The sequence below is a fragment of the Mytilus trossulus genome, chromosome 7 (assembly GCF_036588685.1).
Source record: "Mytilus trossulus isolate FHL-02 chromosome 7, PNRI_Mtr1.1.1.hap1, whole genome shotgun sequence".
Lineage (NCBI taxonomy): Eukaryota > Metazoa > Mollusca > Bivalvia > Mytilida > Mytilidae > Mytilus > Mytilus trossulus.
In genome coordinates, this window is record NC_086379.1 from 14,111,205 (window position 1) to 14,129,161 (window position 17,957).

Below are 17,957 nucleotides of genomic sequence, written 5' to 3' on the forward strand. Positions count from 1 at the left end.
ATAAATACTGACAAAGTCACATGTATGACGTCGACGGTGCCGCTTCGCTTCGCTCCCAAAACACATTCCCATCTTACACGGTCGACCCTTGGGTCCGTTTGTACCAGATTTTGAATTCACTTAAATACGGATTGAATATTCAATGATGTATTGGAGATTTATTTTTGAAAATGTTTTGCCAATGGCGCAATGATTAACTGTAAACTAATGATAGCGATGTACACAACTGCATGTCATCGTGCAGCTTTCAAAAATAGGTAAAACCCGTATAGTATGCTTTAAAGGCATCGGGCGGGTACTTTTTCAAGCTATCCGTTTGGTGTTTTATAACAGTTTGTATCTGTCATAAATCTCTTTAATATCTTTTTTTCCAGTTATTTTTAGGAGTTTATTCCCGATTATGTGACTATTTTTACACTGTAAAATTTTGATAATTCTAGTTTAATATTTTTTTATTTTCCCCAAAACAAATTTGAACATGCCAACAGATTTACTACTTTACTTAGGCACACCTAACATTTTCATTCTAAAGATTTGTTTACCTTATCAATGAATGAAAACGAAAATAATCTGATAAACTTCTTCGTATCACAATTCCATGATTTCCTGAACACTAGACTAAGTCCTATAATCTAAGACCTCGGGGCCAATGTTATCTATTTTATGATTTTTTCTATTACTTATTTTGCTTGATTTTCAATTTGCTGTTATATCTATCAATATGTCAATCGAGTTCAAATTTTTTAAAAAGAAACATGATTAAGTGAATCAGAGCATTACGGACTAATATTGGATTCAGCAACTTGTTTCACAAAAATGACTATCTGTTTTCCTGCAGAAATAAAAGTACACTTCAATAATTGGCTCATTTCATGAAGATGAAAATTGATCAATCGGGGCGGATCTAGCCATTTTAAAAGGGGGTTCCCAATCCAGGACAAAAAGGGGGGTGTTATATTTTCCCATTCAAAAGCATTGATCGTCCAAAAAGGGGGTTCCAACCCCCGGAACCCTCCCCTGGATCCACCACTGTCAAAAGTAACCGGGACTGGCTGAGTATTCCGACCATGATATAATTCCTCAATACTGCATGCTTTGCGGAGGACCGCAACATTTTTGGTTACTATGTCGGCATTTTTCTAGGAACACCCGCATCGTGTCGGACAGTCACAAACACTACTAAAGACTTTATATATAAAAAAAAATCTATACTACTTCTAGGTTCAGGAAATGTTTGGATGGTAATTTTAAAACTCCGCCTAGTACACAGGAACGATATATTAGCCGGGCAAATTTTAACTTCTATCTTTATTTTTGACATGCTTTTTTAAAAGGTAAGCTAATAAGGAAAGTTTTTGATGATTTAAATAATTGTAGTGGAATGATGTCACTGCGGCAAAAAAAATATGAATGACAATTTTGTTTGTGAGCACGGATTTAATGGTTTTTGAAATTGATCTTACTGTGGCAAAGAAATGTATAACTAACCTATCCGTGATGATAAAAGGAGATGTTGTTTTTATTTATATTGAATTTTAAATTTGAACTTTGGTGGATAGTTGTTTCATTGGCAATCATACTACATCTGCTTATTTTCAAATCGTATGGTTAACATAGAAATGTGACTAATCTGACAGGTGATCTCTTGAATATACAGGGTGCTCAAACAGCTGGATGTATACATACGAAGCCTCGTAAGATCAAAGGGGGAATTTTGCCTATACATGCACAAGGCATATTTTTCCATTCATTTTCTTATGGCAGTCCATATATCTAGCTCCTCTAACTTTGCATAACTTTCATAATTGATACTTATCTGTATGTTATCATCCGTATTATGTTTGATAGTTATCAAAAGTACCAAGATTATGATTTTATACGCCAGACGCGCGTTTCGTCTACATAAGACTCATCAGTGACGCTCAGATCAAAATAGTTAAAAAGCCAAAACAAATTCAAAGTTGAGGAGCATTGAGGACCCAAAATTCCAAAAAGTTGTGCCAAATACAGCTAAGGTAATCTACTCCTGGGGTAAGAAAATCCTTAGTTTTTCGAAAAATTCAAAGTTTTGTAAACTGAAATTTTTTAAAAATGACCATATAATTGATATTCATGTCAACACCGAAGTGCTGACTACTGGGTTGGTGATACCCTCGAGGACGAAACGTCCACCAGCAGTGAAATATTTGTCAGTGACCATTCAGTATGAACAAAATAGATATTCATTATAATCAATAAATTAAAAAAAAAATGATTTCTGTGACTTTTAGTTGTTTGACTATGTTGACTACAATTGTTATCGTCTAAGTAAATTGGTCTCCGGTTTAGAGTTGCCTCATAAACAATGATACCCATTTTCCTATTTTTATGCCAAACGCAACGAAGTTGCAAAGGGTATAATGTTTTTGACCCGTCTGTCCGTCCGTCAGTCAGTCTTGTTTCTTGTCATCACAACTCCTATCGAAACCGCCCAACAGAATTTCATGAAACCTTTTTAGATAATAAGGACATACTATGTAGATGTGCAGGAAATTACGATTCATTTATTTTTTCTAGGAGTTACGCCCCTTTGAACTTATTTGCTGCAATATAGTACTGTAACAGTCTCTAACTGCAACTCCTCTAAAACAGTACAACAGAATTTCATGAAACCTTTTTAGATAATAAAGACATACTATGTAGATGTGCATATCGACAGGAAATTACAGTTCATTTATTTTTTTCTAGGAGTTATGCCCCTTTGAACTTATTTGCTGTAATACAGTATTGTAACAGTTTTTCATTGCAACTCCTCTTAAACCACAAAACAGAATTTCTGACACCTTTTTAGATATAAAAAAGGGCATACTATATAGCTATGCATATCGACAGGAAACTGATTCATTTGTTTTTCTTATACCATTTGTTTTCTTATTTTATTTCACTAGTGACAATATGGGGACTGACAGCCAAAGCAGGGGCCGGCTTCAGTTATTCGCAATATTATCAACCAATGAGCCCGCACCCTATGTCAGACTCTCTAAAAATCATCTCATCAATCATAATATTTTGAAACACATTTAGAATTCAAGAAATTATAGACAAATCCATGAAAACGAGGTTAAGATAAACCCTGCAAGAAAGACATTTTTGTTTTTCATTCATTATTTTGAACATAAATTACCCATTAGTTTTCTCATTTGAATTGTTTTAAATTGTTCATTTGTCATTTCAAGAAAAACCAACTATGCATACTAGGTTTTACTCTTGTTGAAGTCATGGTGACCTACATGTATAGTTAATTCTGTGTTGTTTGGTCTCTTTTGTCTCATTTACAATCATATTACATCCTCTTATTTGATATTTTAATTTGTTATAATACATTTAATACACCAAATGATTGATTGATTGTTGGTTTCTTAACGTCCACGAAATATACATGAAAATGACCTGTTGATTACACAATATAGCATATCAAAAGAGGACTTACTGTTGATCAATGAACCATACAAATGAAATGATTATGTGGTCAATGATAATTTACAGAATTGTAAACTATTGCACACAAATAGTTTATCTACTACGTGTACCTTTTAGTATTTATTACATGAGTATATGTCGACCATGTTGACAACTGACAGTCAATGGTATACCATATTACGTCCTGAAAAAGGGTGTAAAAAAGACTCAACTAAATCAAATTTTTGAAACGTTATTGATTGTATTCCTCAAATGTCTATGAGATCAAATTTAACAAAATCATATATTCATTAAAAAAAACAATCAAAGATAAAGATAGAATAACAAAAGATAACAAAAAGTTTACCCTAAGCCAGATATGACTTTTTTTTAGAGTAAAATGAACAACTTTATTTGTTTTGTGTAAAGATATTAACTCGACTTCATTGACAATACTGATAAAGCAACAACATAAGAACTAATACAGTGTCTATTATTGAAATGGTTTTTTTTTTAAATAATGATATTATTTAGATAAAGAAAAGATTAAAAAAGATAGAAGATAAAAGTAACAGACTAACTTTAACATCTTATTTCTGAAACGTACATTTGGAGGAGCAACTCTTAACCAATGAAATTGTATGATTTTCTTGATTTTATTTCGGTCTGTTATTTCTTGTCACGTAGTCATTGGATATATAATTCTCATTTTATAGAAACATTTAATGATTTTTTTTAATATTGTTTCTGAGGGCTAAATTACTAATGCTAAGTTACGTGAACAAATTATTACGTTGATTAACAATTTATTATCAATATTGTTTGTCAAAGTTTCAACGAAATCGGTGACCATCCGTGCCCAACTTTGGTTTATGGTTACAGAGAATGGGTGTTACTTTGGCTTCTTACATTCCTGCTTGTTACAACCCAATAGTTCGTTCCCTCTCATCTTAGAGTAGATAGACTTTGACGTACGTGTAAAATTCTTTCCTTCTCAAATGCACAATAAATAACTGATGTAAACGACACAATTTCTAAATTCCATAACACTCCGCGATAATAAGCTAACTTAAGATTTTTTTACATTTTTGCAAAAAATGCTTCAACATTCAACAGGCATAATCAATCGCAGTAAACATTACCTACAAATTCAGACAGATAATCTAATTTTGCATTCAAAATTGAGTAAAAACTTATGTAACGTTTTCAAATTAACTAGTATATATATTAGCTGGCAAAAATTATGAAATTTGATAAATGATCTTCCTATAATTCATAAAAACATGTAGACAACTCATTTAAAATATGAACGACACTTTTTGTTCACATTCTTTGAATAAAGTAAATACATAGTTTTGATTTTCTTGATAGAGGGTTGCTGCTCGCAAGGAAGCTATTAAAATAAAGAGTTTCAAATAGTAAAATTTAAATTATTATAAATTAAGGAATGCATTACCCTCATGCAAAGCTCTGATTCCTTTCACTGATTTGGCTATACTTTTTGGACCTTTTGGATTATAGCTCTTCGTATTTTATATAAGATTTGGATTTTAAATATTTTGGCCACGAGCATCACTGAAGAGACATGTATTGTCGAAATGCGCATCTGGTGCAGGAAAAAAGGTACCGTTAAGCCCCGGTCACAAAATATCGTACGATTTTTTGTCGTGGAATATCACTTCAATAGTTGACGTGGCACGGTCGTGCAAAATGTAAAAAAATATTTCGAGTGGTCACATAAGCTACGACATGTCCACGATGATTCCACGATAGGTACACGACAGAAAACAAATGAAATTGTACTGTCGTTGCTTGTCGCAAGTCGGTCGTGCGACAGTCATTCGATAATCGTGAGTTGTTTGGAGCTATGATTTTAGGTTTTCATGACATGGGATGCACGTGTCACTGTCATGCCACTGTCATACAACTGTTGCACAACAATCGTGGGTCAATCGCACGTTTGACTCCGAGCTACTAGTATAAAAAGAAGGCCCGATTTATTGGGTTGGTGATGTGAGGGGCGACCCTCAGCAAAAGTTCTTGAAAGATGTCAGGCTTCATCCGCATGAAACCAACAAAATCACCAGCAGATTCCCTGACGCTTCAACTCTTGCACCAGTGTACTATACTGCCAAAACATCAGGCGCAGTTCGATCCATGGCCTATCCCACCAACGTCAGTTGTTTCTCTGGTTCCTATATATATGTATATACATATGCTGTTCATGGTCTCGAATCAACGCTAACATGACCATATTTGGTCTTGTTGGATTCCAGCAAGGCGCTTTTTAAGCAGGGCCAAGCGGAATTGTTCTGGTGAAATAACCATCGTCTTAAAACGACAGACTGTATGTTTTTTTCCAACCAATTATTCTCGCCGAATTGTATTCTTCTAAATAAAACGAAAATATGTTAAACGACGAACATACCACTGTCGTACGACAGACAATCGATGCTGTGCGAGCATCGTACGACATTTTGTACTCGTGAGACAATCGTGGGACTGTATCACGAGTGTCTTGCGACAGTCGTACAAATATTTTTTTTATTAAAATGGTTTATGTTGGTACCCATGACAATGTGTTAATCGCACGACGGTCCCACGACTGTGGTAAGACACTCTCACGACAGCCACAAGACCGTGACACAACAAAAAATAGTAGAGCAAAAAAGGTGGGTGCATGTCAAATTTTCGACACACGACAGCGCCACGATGCTCAAAAGATCGTGCAACTGTCGTACGACGATCACAGATGACCTGCAATTTGACAAAAAATCATGTCGTGAAGCTGCATAGATGTGTTGTGGGTTCGTTGTGACCAGGGCTTTAATGTTATTAAATCATCTCATTGTAAATTTTGCGGACGCCATCACGAGTTGGTTGACCTTTATTGAATAACCGTCCCATAAATTTATGTTCCTTACGTCATAACTACAATTCTCTTCCCATTTATGAATGTGACCTATTGAATTAGACTATTTACCGGGTTTTAAAACATGAGCAGCACGACGGGTCCAACATGTGGAGCAGAATCTCTTTACCCTTCCGGAGCACCTAAGATCACCCCAGTTTTTGGTGGGGTTCGTGTTGCTTAGTCTTTAGTTTTCTTTGTAGTGTCATGAGTACTGCTATTTGTTTGTTTGTCTATTTCATTTTAAGCCATGGCGTTGTCTGTTTTTTTTTTCGATCTATGAGTTTGACTGTCCATCTGGTATCTTTCGTCCCGCTTTTGTAAACAATATTCTGTGATTATCTTTGAGAATTATTGAGGATGTCTATAAAAGCCGTATCATATAATTCCTAAAACACCAGGTCGCTATGGATACGATTAAGGTTTATACCAGTGATTCGGGCACCCATTTGACTTTGGTAGTTCAAGTAACTATATAAAAAGAAATTGGATTGTTTAAACTAATGATTTTATAATAGTATATTTGAATTTACCGACTGTCATTCAAATGAGAGGTTTAGCTAGCTATAAAATCAGGATTAATCAAAAATTTTCTATATAACATATACAAGTACCAAATCAGGAATAGGACAGTAGTTTTTTATTTGTTTGATGTGTTTTCGCTTTTGATTTTGACTTTTGATTACGAACTTTTCGATCTACATTTTTCTCGGAGTACGGTTATTTCTCTGTAACGCTTCAGTGTATAAGATTATTACTAAAACAACAGCTTAAATTCAATCCATATTGATACACCGAAAATACAAATGTTAACTTTTAAATATTATCTAACAGTTTATTTTACATGCATGGTTAAGTGTTGTCTTATTGTAACATATGATGGAGAGAAAACACGTTTTATTGAATATAACCAGTAGGACACTTTGGTGTGCATCAGTTTCTTTAAGATTGTAACAGTATGTGCACACCATAACTTGAACATGTCCTAGCGATTATGAGAAAAATACTGATGATAATATGAAATAAAGATATCATAAAAAGTAAAAAATTGACGGTACCAATTTGTATGCCCCAAATCAAATATTTAAAATTCTAAATCTTAAGCGTTAGAAGCGCTAACAAAAATAAAAGAAGACCTTAAGTATAACAAACTTCAAGTAATATTTTGCCTGTGATTTTTGTCTTTCCTATACATGTACGACATATCTCAATCAAGTCAACATTTTTCAATTATTTAACTTTTATTCATGTTTGTGGTTTGTGTAGATGTAAAGAATAACCAAGATGTGACATTTAAACATTATTATAACTATGGGATGTCATAGATTATAACTTACTCATCTTCTTTATAAATTCTTAGACATCAGTTGTTACAATTAAGTTAGTACATGTATACTCTGGCGTCTATGTCTATGTAAAAGTTTTATTATCATACAGCTCATTGTCTTTATCATCAGTACATGCAAACATATCAGTAGTTTGACAAGTATGATAATTTGTTACATTTTTTTTATGATTCTGTTTTGTATGTATTAACTGCCTTTTATAAATGGATACCTCCATATTTTATCGTTTCTATAGAGAATTTGGTAGAATGACCAGATCCAAACCAAACTAGCTGTATTGGCCCTCGACCATACTGGTCTCGAGGCCAATACAGCAAACCTTGAATCTTTACCAGTGCCAATACAGAAACAGCCAGTTAATAACACTATAGTATTATAGTGTATTAAATTGTTGATATGACCCCTTTTGGATACCCTTTTAATTGATATTGAATTGTATAAAAGCTAGAAAAAAACCTAAAGCAAAGAAAAAAAATATCTGCCATTGTTCTTCATCTTTAATTTCAATGTGATATCCACAAGTGAAACTTTGTTACTCGGTCCAAAGTTACTGATTTATGACATTTAGTGCAATTCCTCGCTTTGTGTCTAATATGATATAACACTTTTTCTCTTGCGACGTTAAGCAACAACAAAAAGAATCAATCAATTATTTATGAAACAAATCTATAAAATAATGTTTTTTTTCATCAACAAATAAACAAAAAAGTCCAAAACTTAACAAATCACTATGATATTGACCAAGACCAGATATGTTTTCCTTGCATGTGTACGATATTCATAAATTATTTTTTTAACCAATTATATAGGCTCATCTGTGAGATGTTTCGAATTCGCTTTCTACAAAAGCAGGTTTATTCCACCATTTTGTACATTATAATAATGACTGTTCCAAGTCAGAAATGTGACAGTTGTTTCCTTTCGATGTGTTAGAACTTTTAGTTTTTGATGATTAAATGATTGGATAAAGGAATTTCGTTTCGAATTTAACCCTGTAGTTGTTCTGCTATTTCACTTTTTATCAATGAATAGGAAAATAAAGGTGTTTTTGAAACATTAACAAAAACCGCTTTAGATTTTTTTCAAAATCCTTCACCTAAATAGAAATTATTCGATAAATTGATCGAATCAGCTGATTTTTGTATACAAAAGTATTCACAGTAATACCGATAAGCTCAACAAGTGGACACAAAGAATTATAGGATAACTAATCATAAAATTAAATCGAGAAAAAAAAGTCAATGAATGACCGAACAACTCATTAATTCACGAATGACTTAATTATCAGTGTTGTTTTGTCACAAGTTAAATATTTTTCGATATTTGAATTCTTTGATTCGTCATTATTTTTATAACATTGGCAAATGTTTTTTTTTAAAGAAACTTATGTAAACATGTAAGGAACAATATCTTTTTTCTACAAATTCACATGTTTTTATCCGCCGTTCTTGACGTCTTAACAACGCCTATTGTTCTTTGACGTCAGAGAGTGAAATGATCACGTTTATTTCACATGTGTAATTATTGGTTTTTATTTAACTGGAAAATCAATGTAATTCATTACAGCCAATGTAATTCGCTTTTATAGTACAATCTTGCTTAATAGAATTCTAAAATATGAATGAACAGTATTGTTAAAATTCAGCTTGTTCGGTGTTATTAAAAATATTAATTATGAATATGTGTGACCAATGTACACATGATCTCAATATTACAACTAGATGGACATGACACAAAGGCATTGCTTCAACTTTAATTTGATAATTTTCGAGACAAATAAAACGACTTGTTAAACTGTTTAGGCGAAAGTGGCCGAGAAAAAGAAAATTAACTATATGGAAAACAAAATTCATTATTTTGCACAGATTTATAATATGCGTTGAGGTAAATGTGCATTTTGACTTAACACACATAATATTTACGAAACAAACGTGTCGAAAAGACGTTGTGCACACGTTTGATTGAAGTGGACCACAATTTGTGATGGTTTTAATGATGAATCATGCTGGTCCAATCATCCGTACAAAAGAATATACTTTTAACACATGTAGACGTTATTGAACTCGTGATATAGCAGTTTTTATCAGAAATATACTTTATTGATTAACTTTACATCATGTGGGATATATGTCAATTATGTTCGGGACGATGAATGATACTTGAATAACTTAAAGTAGATAATTTTACTTTGCTGAAGTGTAAACGTTTCATACATGTTTCTTTCATGTTCATTAACATGTTTACATTTGATACTACAACATGTATGTGTTTTAAAGTTGGTAGTTGTTTAGTCTTCATATTATATATACATTTATGTCGTATGTGTTCCAGCATTTATATTCTTCTTTGTTACTTGTACTAGTGTAAACACTACACAATAGCCTACATTTCCATGGGGAAATAAGAACCATCACGGATGGTTATATAGAATATAGATATAATACAAAATAAAAATTTAACGGTACGAATTTGTATGCGCCAAGTGCTTACTAAGACAATTAATGTATCTTCAGTGATTTTAGAGGATGAAATATTTAAAATCCTAAATCTTAAGAGTTAAAAGCTCTGACCAAAGTAAAAAGGGCTTAGAGTATATCAAACTTCAACGTCTAGATTCGCCTGTGTTTTTTTTTCTGTTCTATACATGTACGGCATATCTCAAATCAAGATATTTCAATTATTTACATACACGCATCAGAGATATCTCGACTAAATTGTGTATGTACTCCAGACGCATGTTTCGTCTACAAAAGACTCATCAGTGACGCTCGAATAAAAAAAAGTTAAAAAGGCCAAATAAAGTACAAGTTATAGAGCATTGAGGACTAAAATTCCTAAAAGTTTTGTCAAATACAGCTAAGGTAATATATGCCTGTGGTAAAAAAGTCTTTTAATATCGTTTCATGTTTGTGGTTTCTGTAGATATAAAAGATTAATCAAGATGTGACAGTTCAAAATTATTAAACGAAGTAATTTCTTTGATTATAAATTACTCATCTTCGTTATAATTTCTTAGACATCAGATGTTACAATAAAATTAGTACATTTATACTCTGACGTCTATGTCTATGTCTGTGTCTAACTAGGATAAAGTTCAGTGTCTTTATTCTCAGTACGATGATAGATTATTAAAATCTATTCTATCGGTTTTGTCGTAGTACAATGTTCATAAGGTATAGATGTTGATCATATTATGAGTTTGACAAATATACTAATTTGTTACAGGTTTTTGTGGTTTTTGTTTTGCATATATTCATTTTCTTTTATAAATTGATACCCCTATGTTTTATCGATTCTATAGAGTAGTTGGTAAAAAGACCAAATCAAAACTAAATTAGTTCTTACCAAACAATATCAGACTAATTGTGTAAAATATACTGCCTGCAATTACATGCATTACATGCCGTTGAAATCAGTAACTATCATATAGAGATTCAACCGCTCTGATATTCAAGATTTCCTTTGACTTATAAACAGAAGATGTGGAATACTTGCCAATGAGAAAACTGTCCACAAGAAACCAAAATTACACAGACATTAACAACTATAGGTCACCGTACAGCCTTCAACAATGAGCAAAACCCATACCGCATAGTCAGCTATAAAAGGCCCGATAAGACAATGTAAAACAATTTAAACGAGAAAACTAACGGCCTTATTTATGTGAAAAAAAATAACTAAAAACAAATATGTAACACATAAACAAACGACAACCACTGAATTACAGGCTCCTGACTTGGGACAGGTACATGCATAAATATTGTGGCGTGGTTAAACATGTCAGCAGGATCCCAACCTCCCCTAACCTGGGACAGTGGTATAACAATACAACATAAGAACGAACTATACAAATCAGTTGAAAAAGGTTTAACTCATCCAAAGGACGAAAATACAAATGGACGTGGCCGGGTACTTAGTTTATATGTACATTTCATGTATTTTATTATTTCAAGCATTTTCAGAAATATCTGAATATTTCAGGCATGCATTTTAGAAATTGATAAAAACGAAACGACATTTTACAAAATGTCCGATTATTAGAAAATACCCTATTTTATATATTTATATACATAAATATTATAGTGTATTATATTATTGATACACGTATGACCCCTTTCGGGGATCGTTTTTTTCATTAATTTTGAATTGTATGATCGCTAGAAAAAAAATAATAAAGCAAAAAAAAAAAACTTCCATTGTTCTTCATCTTAAATTTTAATGTGGTATCCACACAGATTGAAACTTTGTTAGTCTGTGCAAGGCTACTGCTTTATGATATTTAGTGCAATTCCTCGCTATGTTTCTACTATGATATAACGCGATTTCTCTTGCGAAATTTAGCAACCAAAAATCAATAATCAACTTTTTTCTGAAACAAATCTATAAAATAATGTTATTTTTCGCAAACAAACAAACAAAAAAAGTCCAAAAATTTTCACATCTCCAAAGAATTGACCGCGACCTGATATGTTTACTTTATATGTTCACGATACTTATAAATTATCGGTGATTATATCAACAAGATTGATTTTACCTATGACGACAACTTGTCATATCACTCGACTATGCTGAGATTTTTTCCCCATCTACGGTCCTGTTGCATATTGTGTTTGCCCCAAACATACTCTTTTTGGCGCAAACAAATGTCTAAAGACACTTAACAATGAAAGAGGAACATTTGAATTTGTAAAACCACTTAAACATGTCCCGAAGAGCACTTGGGTTATATTTAGCCGGACATTTACTGAACCCTTTTTAGTCGTCAGGAAGTCAGGAATATGTCAGTTGTTATCCATTCGTTTGATGTCTTTAGACCTTTGATTTTGCCTTTTAATTTAGGATTTTCCTTTTTGAATTTTCCTCGGAGTTCAGTATTTTTGTGTTTTTACTTTTTAAACGTAATATCGAAAAAAAAATTGAAAAAAAGAAAGTCTTCTCAAAATTCCTATCCTAAAAATTACTTTGCCGTACCTGTACATGATTTGAATACCATTGAACAATTGATATTTGCTCTCTGTAAAACATTTAACATTTTAACGATCAATACCTGAACTACTGATCAATATGATACATTTATGGAAAGTTATATTAGAAATACAAGACAAACATGATTTACACTTACAAGATTCAGAAAATAACGATTAACAATTTACTTTCCTCGTATCGCTTAGTAAAAGATGTTATTTTTAAACATTAACTGAATGAAATGACATTTCGGCTTACATCGCCTTGTAGATTAAGACAAAGAAAGACAAATCATTTTCCAATTTATTACTAGTATTAATAATTATAAAATCTATGAAAATAACTATATCACTAGGAAGAAATGTCCAAAACTGTTCGAATGATCTATCAGAAATGTTCAGGAAATTATTTATAGGTTCACTTCGATGTCTTTTAGTCCTTAAGAAGTAAAAGAGATTTCCCAAAAAATTACAAATGTACCTAATTTGACGTACGAACCTAATGAGACTGGTTATTGCTAACCATTGAATTTAATTACATACGTTGCTCTAAGTTGAACAAAGTATGCCAAACGTTTTAAAACAACATACTGGAACTTTTGTTCATATAAAATAATTTAATCATATGAAATTATTTCATCATAACGAAAAATGATAGAAATATAGCATTTTTAATAACACGTGTTTTTTCCAGATTCCCGCCGTTGTTTTCATAAACATATAATCGCGTATGTATAAGTACATTTATCCCATGCATATCTATCGTACGTACTATTTGAGTTATCATTTTATGGGTTTTTTATTATACTTTTTCTACATGTCCTATGCACGCTTCATTATACAGGACCTTATTTTTCAGTTTTTCTTTAGAGATTATCTATCTTTTCGTTACATTACCTTAGCCGTATTTGGCACAACTTTTTAGAATTTCGGATCATAAATGCTCTACAACTTTGTATTTGTTTGGATTTATAAATTTTATGATATGAGCGTCACTTATGAGTTTTTTGTAGACGAAACGCGCGTCTGGCGTATTGAATTATAAAACTGGTACCATTGATAACTATTATTATATTTGTGTCGGTGAAAATATATGGAATGAAATTTTTTCTTTATAAAAGTTGAAAATTAACATCATAGTATCGCTTCCATCTAAATTTGAAAATATTAAGTATTTTTAGTTTATCATTAAAGGTATTGATAACAAATCCCTTCAAATTTTTTTAGATTTAAGGTGTGTTCAATTAGAAATATTTAACATTGTTTAACGGGAATGCTATCGGAGTGAAAAAATCAAAAGACTTGCACGTGAAGGAATTTTATATCCCTTGAAGATCTTATAGTATTGTTTTTCATAACTATTGATAAACAATTGAAAGGGGTCACCGTATTCATTTCACTGAATATACAATTAATGGAAATGTGTATGGTAAGTTATAATGAATATCATAATTGAATACGATAGGGTTGCCAGATGCGGATCCAATGTTTCGAAAAGGGGTGATAAAGGCAACGTTTATATAAATATGCATATTGAAGACGAGAACATGATTAAGAATTAGACTTCCAATTGTATTATACCGCAGGACACATGATTTTGAACACGGACCAACTTATCTTTGCTCTAACATAAAAAATAGTGGGTGCTGTGGAGAGAAATTAACGCTTTGAGGCAACCACGTCGCCAATTTAAAGAACATTACAAAAGAGATGCAAATATCTCTTTAAAGTAACTAAGAACGTTTTCTTTGCATAAAACTGATTTAAACTAGAGGTCATAACTGTGAAACAAGTATTATTTTTTTTGTACTTATTACTTTTAGCGGACGAAGTTTTCAACATACAATTGACATTGCTACATATTATGCAGTACTCTTCTAAATTGATAAGTTTAAACGAGCCGTAGTAATTATATGTATTAACATCCACGCATTTTGACAAAACTTAAACATTAAATTTATAGACATAGTGGATCTTAAGGTTCCACTAAAGTCAAAATATAGGACACTTCATAAACATCTAAACTTTGCCTGTATTTTTCAACCTATAATGAATAAAGTCATAAACTATGAGAACATATGTTTATTTAAACATACTTTACATATACACATTGTGTAAATTGTAAATAAACTTGAAATTGTTATGTTGTGGCCAAACCGGTTCTTGGGGTGAACACTAGATTCTCAAAAAAATCTGCAGGCCTGCAAGACGACTTAATTTGCTTAAAATTGGTATGGACGAATACTATTACATATAATGCAGGGCAAGCGAATGTTGATTTTTTATAAAATGTATTGATTTTCGAGTTTCAGTTAATTTCATGTATCTAAGTGAACGAAGATCGAAGGTACAATACAGAAATTGGATAAATATGCCATTAAAACATATGTATGTGACAAATCAGCATTGGCTTGCCCTGCATTACATGTAACAGTATTCGTCCATACCAATTTTAAGCAAATTAAGTCGTTTTTCAGGCCTGCAGATTTTTTTGAAAATTTAGTGTTCACCCCAAGAACCGGTTTGGCCACAACATAACAGTTTCAAGTTTATTTACAATTTACACAATGTGTATATGTAAAGTATTTTTAAATGAACATATGTTCTCATAGTTTATGACTTTATTCATTATAGGTTGAAAAAAACAGGCAAAGTTTAGATGTTTATGAAGTGTCCTATATATTGACTTTAGTGGAACCTTAAACTTAAAGTCCCTAAATCTGTACACCAGTATTAAACATGTTATAACGGAAGCCGTACATTTAAATCTGTCAATTATGTTTGTTTCCATCTGAACCTGTCTGAATACTGGTGAAAAACATTCACCAGCAGTTTCATTGAAATGTATTAATAAAATGCGCGTTAAAATTAACATTTAATAATCATTTTCCTCAAATCTGTATTTCATGAACGAATTTATTGGCCAGTGTGTGACCTATCAAAAGTGTGATCACCTTCACCTATTTTGCAATTCATATTTACAATTATAATCGTCCACTCCCTATTTTATATAACGTCTTAAAACATAGATACATGTGCATGCTTTGACTGTCAAGATTCAAATCATTTGCCTCACCAGAAACAATATTCAAATTATGAAACTGTCGACTGATTAAAATTAGTTGTTGAACGTCCAGTGGCAAATATTCCATGTATAATTATCATGCAGAGATCATAACCTTTCTCCACAAGAGGCATCGGATTTGAAGTCCCCATTTTGATTTTGTATCTTGTTTGATGTTGTGTGTCTGTTCGTCTTTTTTCGTTTTGAGTCATGTGGTTGTCAGTTCGTTTTCTATCTGCGGTTTTGACAGTCCCTTTTCTATGTTTCGTCTATCTTTTAATGAAACTTTAATAAGATTTATATAAAAGATATTTTATAATTTGAAAAAAAATGTTAAATATATGTTTAATATTCCATAAGGCGTTTTGAAAGACAATATTAAGGGGAAAGTCTAACATGCTTTCAATGTTTGTTTGATGCGTCTTGCTCTTTATGTTCTTTGATTCTCAAATTCTCAAGTACATGTATAACCATTAAGTTCAATTTCGCACTTAAGTTATAATTGGGTGAAGAGTGTTTGATTTTAAAAAGCAAATATACTCAGGATAGAAAAAAAGGAAAATCTAAGATACTAACACTAAATTTTTTTTTTTCAAAAGCGAAGCTCCATATGCAAAATGTTAGGATATACTCAAGTCAAATACAATCAGGTAAACTGTCAAACTAATATATTTTATGTCATGAATATTTCAAAAATCGGTATAAAACATGTTTATTCTTGGTCTTTTCAATTGAAATCAAACAGGCTAAAAGAAACTTCCACTTACTAGTGACATTTTCCGTTTCAAAGGACATTCAGCATTTGTGGATTTTGCGATGTAAACGCTTACGATCCGTACCATCATGACCATCGACTCTTTATCTTCATGGTTAGAAAGATGGCATGGGTGAAGACAGTTCTTTACTAAGGAAGTCATTGCATGAGCTTTAATACATGCACAACACTTGTTTGATATGTACTTTCTTTTTTTCAGTATTGAGTAAAACATTATATTTTATTGAACAGCATAGTTTTCTGGTTCTTGAACGGATTAACAGTATAGAGAAAATGAGTTACACAAATTAAAAATCAACTTTATTGGCTATTTACCAAACCTCAAAAAGACACGAACCTACATCTTTTAAAAGTAAATGAATAGAGGCTAGATTGGTCTTCGGAAACAATTTCAGTTATCTTTCTTTCAACTTAAATCATACTGTTAATGGTCGTGGATGCAAGATGGCGCAAATTTAACGAGAACTTGACAATTGAAACTCATAATACTCAAAATATTTAGAATTGTAACGGATTTCAAGCAAAAAATGTTTGATATCGTTTCATTGTAATTTTTCTATTTTTTATTATTACATGTTTTTCAGGAAATTACGGTAAACGTTGCAAATTGTGATCGTTTTCATTTTCTTTTAAAACAACTCGACATGTGGGCAAATCAATTATATCTATAAAAAGTTATATTACATTTTGTACCAGTTGAGTTGATTCATTTGTAGGTCAACTATCTGACATAAATATGTAGGTGGATCGGTGTACGATGTCTTTTACATTTACAAATATATATTGATGAATGTAATGAAAATTACTTTCGTTATTTTAAAAATCCTTTCTTAAATGATAAAAAGGAAAAACACTGGCGATATTGTATATGCCTTACATACGGTATAGCTATGAATTCCAAATACAATAATAAGTATCAAAAGAACAAGGATTATAATTTAATACGCCAGACATGCGTTTCGTCTACATTGGACTCATCAGTGACGATCAGATCAAAATAGTTGTAAATCCAAACAACTCCAGAGTTAAAGAGCAATGATGACCCAAATTTCCAAAATGTTGTTTTAAATACTGCTAAGCTAACCTATTCATGGGACAGGACAATCTTTAGTTTTCGAAAACTTCAAAGTTTTGTAACAGGAAATTTATTAAAAATGACAATTTAGTTAATATTCATGTCAAAACCGAAATGCTGACTACTGGGCAGGTGATACCCTCAGGGACGAAACGTATACCAGCAGTGGCTTCGAGCCAGTGGTGTGAACTAACCATAGTTAGTATGAATCAGTTAATGAATGTTTCATATATATATATATATATATATTATCTGTTTATATCATATCAAGAATCTGATGATTTCCATGTAATTATATTTAGTGAAATAACAATAGATAAATGGAATTGAGATAAAAAAACGAATATAACTATTTTGATCTGAGCGCCACTGATGAGTCTTATG